We start from the raw sequence: 7,234 nt of genomic DNA, 5'->3' as shown, positions 1-7,234 counted from the left end.
ATACCTTAAGTCTGTTCAACATAGTTCATCTAAACATCTAAAAGGAGAAAATTCCTTATCTCGACATCTCACTGTACTCCATCCTAGTAGCCTCTTTTAGTTTGTTTTTGCATGGAAACGTCTCAAACGATAAATTCGCTTGCATTTTTCGATCTAAAAATTTGTGGCTGGTCACCCTGGGTGTTTTCCCGCTCCCCTTCCGTCATCCCTCTCAGCCTCCAAAACCATACCACCCCGCCCACTTTGAAACCCCCTCAAAAAACGCGCCTGTCGCCTGCTGCCACCGCAGGACATAGTGCATATTTGATTTTATCTGTTAACTCTTTTAGCCACAAATCTACACAACTGCCCCAATGCAGCCAGAAATGCGTTCTGTTGGTTTTGGTTTTGGGCTTAACCCACTGCAGCCCCCATGCGTCCACCCCCCTCCCCCTCTTCTTGGGTCCAAGGACTGTCAGATCCAGTAGGCCTGGTCTCTGGGTTCCGTTCCTGTTTTCTCATCCGATGATGCCAATGTCCAGCGAACGCTTTTGGCATAAATGCATGCATCCCAGACCCCTCCCCTCCTTACCATATCTCTCCATATAGATATATATATAGATATATATATATAGATGTGGTGCATATACCACAGAAGCATCCAGGCCGATCTCCCCGGTGGTTGGAAATGGCAGTTGCGGCCACCCAATTTGTTTTATGACACACCGAATGCAGCCTCTCATTGTTATACCCCAGAGAAGTGCCGGAGAACGATATGGGATATGGGGGGCCACTCTTCGGGGGAGTATAATGGGTACGTGATGGGGTTTGCCAGCATTCCTTGCAAGGGGTTAGTTCCATGATAAGAACTTAATGGTTCGGCATAGGTGGAATATTCGTATGTCTGTCTGTGGGTGTAGAAATGGAAATGGGGATGCTCATGAATGGTTTCGCCGTAAAAGATTAATCAAGAAGTATTTCGGGGATGTTGGCACAAATCGCTAGGGATTTAGAAACAATCGTAAGGGTTTTCCAAAGGTGTAAAATGAATTTATAGGGGGAAAAGTATTGATAAAGTTAAGAAATGTTTATTCCAATATTAAATTGTTCTAAAGTCTCCAAGGAATGAAATAAAAGGTTTATGGGTTTTCCTAATGAAATGTTGATAAAAAGATGGAGATAGATTTATGGAGATTTTTGTAGAATCACTTTTAGTTTTTAAACTAATCTAAGGAACCACCAAACAGCTTAACGAATGACTTAATAACATTCAATAATCTCAACCTTTGCACTATCAACATTTCCTTATCACCATTAAAACTTTTCTTATCTCTTCTTTTTCTATTTCTAGAATTTATTTCCTCAGAGCTTGTCTATTTATAGAGCATTTGATAGTCGTTCCACCAACAACACTTCCCTTTCAATGTTGTTTCTGCAATGGATTTTTGCGTGTGCGGGTCACTCGGAAATTTATTGTTTATTGTGCAATGTGCAATTCATATTTTGTCATATTTTGCGGCCCAGCGTCGGCGGGCTCTGAGTTTGATTTTGATTTGTTGTTCGTTCTGGGCTTGGGCTGTGCTGTTCTGCTTGATTCATCCCGCATAAAATGTAGTTCGTGTTCATCAGCATTTGAGCGGACTCAAATATGGCAGCGATTGTTTTTCGGAATTTTCAATTTGCATGGCATGATTTGGCTAGGCAAAAGGATATTAGAAATTTCCGCTTTGTCAAAATGCAATATTGAAATGTTTCAAACAGGATTGTATGTCTCGAAATTGGGTCAACGTTGTCAAAGAAAACATGAAATCATAATAGAAATTGAAAATGTGGTTATCACTATCATAAAGAGGTAAAGTTTTTAGATCAAAGTTTGGTTAGAAAGGCTCTGAAATTTGGTTTTTCCTTTCTAATTACTAACATGATATACCATGACTACTATATATGAGTAATAAAATATATTTTTAATATTAAAATAATAGATTTCGTTGTATTTTCAATTCCCTGTTATTCCATTTCGCATATCCCGCTTAGAATCAATTTATTTTGCATACGCATTTTTAACGATTTCGTTGGTAAACTCGTTGGGAATGCAATAAACCTTAACGCTGCGAACCGAATTTATTTAAAATACTCTTTGCTTTGCTTTTTCTATGTATTTGTATTGTTTTATGTTTTGTGTATATATTTATTCGCTTTCTCTTTTGAGTGCCCCATAAAATATAGTTCAACTGCATCAACTTTCAGTGGCCGGTCATTGTTTGATTTTCAATATGAACGCTTAAAACAAAGACCAACTACAAAAAAAAAACAAAAAAAATGGAACAAAATAGTGAAATTGTTTTCTCTCCACAAAATGCCACGCCCATAATTTCAGCCTGCTCCTCCACCCAGTCTATACTGGACGGTGTCCTTTGTTTGCAATTTTCTTGCAAATATTTTAGACAAACAGCCGGAGAATGTTTTTTGCTCGAAAACCCTAGAAATAAAGTCAATGCAAAGCAAAGAAAAATATAAACAAAACTGACATCCCACACTGGCACTCTCCTCCACCCCCTCCCCCTGCCAATGATTTGTTTGCCTTTTCTTCCAGTCTATCATGTTACAAATTGTTCAAGTGCGCCAGATATTGGCAAAACAGCCGAAAGGAGGGGCCGAACGTGGTGGGACTTTGACTTGGCCACGCTTGTTCCACTCGCCTTTGTCCACATGCCACACCCACAGTTGTGATCGTATTGTTAGTTTCAAATACCGTTCTTAAAATGTTTATTTTTTTAAACATCACTTAAATTTGAACTCAAATAATAATAGCAATTAGATGACTTTGTGAATATTTTGATTAACCAGATAGTTCCACATATCACTTTCCAAGAACCCACAACTATTATTTCGCCCACAACTGTTGGAAGTACCACCACCCCACCTCTTACACACACATCCTTTCCTTTGAAATCATTCGAGTATGTGTAAGTGTAGAGCTTGAGTTGGTTGGAAGAGGAAAGGATAGAAGGGAACAAAAGTTTTCCAAAGACAAATAAAACTGTTAAGTGAACTCTTGAATATTTGTTGCTGGCATCGTCAAACGAAGAACCTTGCTTAGAAGACAGTGACGGGTTAAGAGAGGGCTAGAAGGGTTAAGGGGGCGTAGTGGAAAGTGAGGGGGTAGTTGCTGCTGTCGAAGGGCTTGTAAATATCAAATTTGTAAATACATATACAAAATACGGGCATGTTTAGCATTTGCAAACATTTGTGCGCTTCAATCGGCTGACCTCCCACCATTCGCACGTTTTTCCGCCCTTTTCCCATGTCATGTCATCTCATCGGAAAATGCCGGTAGTTACGTTCAATTGAAGACTCTTTATGTCTCAGCCAAGGGGATAAGCGCTTAACAGGTGGAGTTTGTCGAGAAGGTGGGTTGAATTGGGTGTCTCTTATAAAAAAAAAGGTAAACAATAATAATATTAAGAAGTTGTTCTATCTAATAAAATACTTTCTCTTTAAAGAACTTACACTTATTCAAGACGATCTGGGCTAAAACCAAAATGAATTTACATATGCTTCTAGTTTGCAGCTTTCCGGGATTAATTCGATTATTTATATGGGCAAAAGGCCCCACTCGAACCGTTGATACTCGGAACATTTCCGCAGCAGTCTATAAATCCCCAGTTCCCTACCGTTAGCTTCCTTGCTGAACCCTCCTACCTGTAGACTTTAGACTGTATCCTTAGACCACCTTCTACCCCCGACATCTTTCCTTTTTGGCTCACTTCGGTTGCGGAAATAAACTCTCCCTTGACCCGACTTCTTCCGCCTTGGGGTCCTTTGTCCTTGTGACTCGCCATCCTCCCGGTTGCTTATTCTCCTACCTCTTCCGGTTGCTATGACAATGTCCGTATTTTCCGTTGAGTCAATATATTATACATTGTCGTCTCTGTTTCTTGCCGGAATTGCGAGGGGTTGGGTGGGTGAAGGGTGGAAAGGGGCAAAGGAGGCTAGGGTCCGGAGGAAAGTGGACCGCTTAGAGCTTTGTTAGCAGTTTTTCAAGTGAACAATTTGGTAGTAAGCGGGTTGTGGGGGGGGCGAAAGTGCACAAGTAGCACAAAATGTCAATGTAAATAAATAAATTTTGAAATGTATATCTCTGGGTCTCCCTGCTGCACGGAAAGAAATCTTAAGAGTAGTAAAGAAAGTAATAGTAACCGAGATGAATTAAGCAAAAGAAAGTGAAAACTAATACTTTATTTTATAACTATCATATAATTATGCTTTGTATTAACTACTTTGAATATAAAACTCAACCGCTTAAAACCTTTAGTAATATTTTCTCTCTGTAACCTCCGACTGCCCTGTATCTTTTTCGATATCTCTGACATCAACTACATGCGTTTGTCATTGTTGTTGTTGTTCTTTCTATTGCTGTGTTTTGCATGTGTTGCCCCTACCCCGCCCCCCAAACCAACACCGCCTTCCCCTCCCTTCACCATCATTCAGTTACAGATAGCTACACATGTTCAGGTTGGCAAACAAACAGGAGCACACACACACACACATTGCGCATACGTACCGTTGGACTGTGGGGAAATTGCTGCTGTTATTGTTGCGGGTGGGTTTTTATATGTTATAGCTTGGGCTATTGGGAAAAGTCGTACATTTCGTCCGCGTCTGTTATTGTGTGTGTGTGTGTGTGTGTGTTCTTGTATGGCAGCTTTGTGATATCATTTGCCGTTCCTTTTTTTCCTCCTTTGTTTTATTGGTTAATTTTTGGTCATGAAATATGGAGCAATTGAGGGCCTGACTGTTCTGCGAAAAGGAAGTCAATTAGACTGATGGCCACGTGAGACTCTGGCCAGTGGAATATGTGCTTTAAAATATTCATATTTAATTGTCGGGGCTTTGTTGCTGAATTTATTGGATATTTAAACGGAATTTATGAATTCCGATAAGAGAAACGATCAAAAAAAAATATGGAATTGGTTCCGATCCTTGGTAAATATTTAAATATCCCAACAAAAGTTTGAGAGCCATAGATTCTTCCAAAACCCCTTAAATGCAGTATAGTTTGAGAAGTATTATTCATGTGGTTAAGGATCTTGCCTTTAATATTCTTCAATGATTTTGTACCTTAGACTTAGTGTGGACAAGATCCAGTAGAATGGTACAATGTTTTTGATCCACTTCTTCTCTTTCGTTAAATACAGTTTTTAGCCTTCAACTGGTTTTTGTAGATACAGCACCACCTATTGCTTTGTATGCATTACTAAATGTGCCACAAACAACTTAAAGTATGCAACGAAGAAATGTTGTCTTTCACAGGAAAATAAATTGGGCATAATGAAATACACTTTGAAAATTAAAAAAACTTCATATTCTTAAAGAGAAGAATTAATTAAAAAGATTTTTTCAAAATATTTATTCCATATTTAGTTCATATTGTTAGTAGTACTAACTTAGTACCTTCTATTGGCATAATAGACGCAGCGCCCCTGTTATTCGGTAGCAGAACCACAATTAGCATTTCTGAGCTGCAAGTAACTAAAAGTATGCAATACTGTTAAAGATATTTTTCATTTCATGGAAATTTAAGGGAGATTAATTTAAGAAAATGGTCTTAGATTTTAGAAACAGCTGTCTTAAAATTAGTTTTACTTCTTCTAAAGGTCTCCAGAAAAGGAATATTATATGAATATTTACTAAATAATTATTAAGCTTAACATTGTTGATTTCTGAATCCAAGGCATCGCACAAAATCCCTAAAAAACTGAACGAAAATGAAATTTACAAGTGTTTGCTCTTAAAATTGTCTAACATATTCAGGGTTCTTAAATAATACAGAATAAATAGGTGGAAAATGATCCATTCTAATATTGAAATATGATCCGTTTCCTCCGCCAAGAAGCTTCCTTAATTTATCATTTACTTACCATTTAATTCGAAATTGCTGTCTGCATCGATTAGCATCAGCCACAGGCCTACTGAAAAATCGAAAAAAATCCCCCGCATGGCTGGCCAAGCTATCTGCAATCGATGATGATCGGGCATATTTTTCCATCTTGTGGAACTCTGGACTGGTACTCTCTCTCTCTTCTACGGCCTTGTCGGCAAACCACTTGTTATGGCTACCGTTTTGCTGGCAAGTATTTACTTATCAGCATTGCAGCTGCCCCGGAGTCGAGGCGATCTTTGGGCCTCGTTAACGACCGACACACGCAGCAGAAATCATCAAATGTTTTCCTCAAAATTGATGCTATCATAGTGAAATGATAATTATCAAAAGACAAATGGTTCGCCGTTTGCCGCTCGTTCTCCTTTCTATCTCAGCGGTAGTCCCAAGACAGGATGGATGCTAAAAAACTGCAGCCAACTACAGGGCTAACACTGAGGGAAAACCTTTTTAAATATTTGAAACAAAAATATATCTCTCTTTTTTTAAGTTCTCAACTTAATAATTTGATATTTTAATCTTAAAAACTATTTAAGGATAACTACGTTTGGAATAGTTTTGACCAACTTAAATATAAAATTCAGTTTTTTATTACATTTTTCTTATTGAAAGTAATTTAGCCCCAAAAAAGGTGCCTTGACCATAGGCAATTTCCTAGATTTATAATCTTTTCTCTCAGTGCAGAATCGCGTCAGGTACCCACAGCACGGGCTCGCTGGAGAGGAATCCATCAACATGTGTACATATTTCAAATCCAATTTATGTACTTGCATAGCCGAAACGCAATTACTTCGCAGTTAACGCCCAGTCTCGGTACCAGTCTTCAGTGCAGCCCGTCCTTAGTTCGTTGCGTTGAAAATCCTCACTCGCCGCAAGTCAGAGCATAAAAATCAGCGCCCATGCAACAGGCAACAACAACAACCAGCAACAAACCCAGGCTAACAACAACAACAACAACAACAACAACAATAGCAGCAACTATAACTGGCCAAGAGTGCCGCCGGTTTGTGTTACCAACTCGTTGGCTTGTAAGCGATCCTGCGCCTATAAATTGCAACCAATACAGCAGAAGCCGCAGCGACAGACCCGCGGCTGCTTGTTATACACCTGATATGTTGATGGGTATATTGATTATACCAGAACAGTTGATCGTAAAGTTCAGCCATCTCGCTGGGATAATGCATATCGTAAGGGGGGGATCGGTTGGGGTATACGAGTATGAAAGGCATTTTGAGGGATTCTGCACTGGGCGGTGTAAATTAAAGTGAAAGAGAACAGATGCTGGTGGCACTGGCACTGGCACTGGCACTGGCT

This window comes from Drosophila eugracilis, unplaced genomic scaffold, assembly GCF_018153835.1.
Source record: "Drosophila eugracilis isolate 14026-0451.02 unplaced genomic scaffold, ASM1815383v1 contig_2154, whole genome shotgun sequence".
Classification (NCBI taxonomy): Eukaryota; Metazoa; Arthropoda; class Insecta; order Diptera; family Drosophilidae; genus Drosophila; species Drosophila eugracilis.
Note: the sequence above shows the minus strand (reverse complement) of the source record.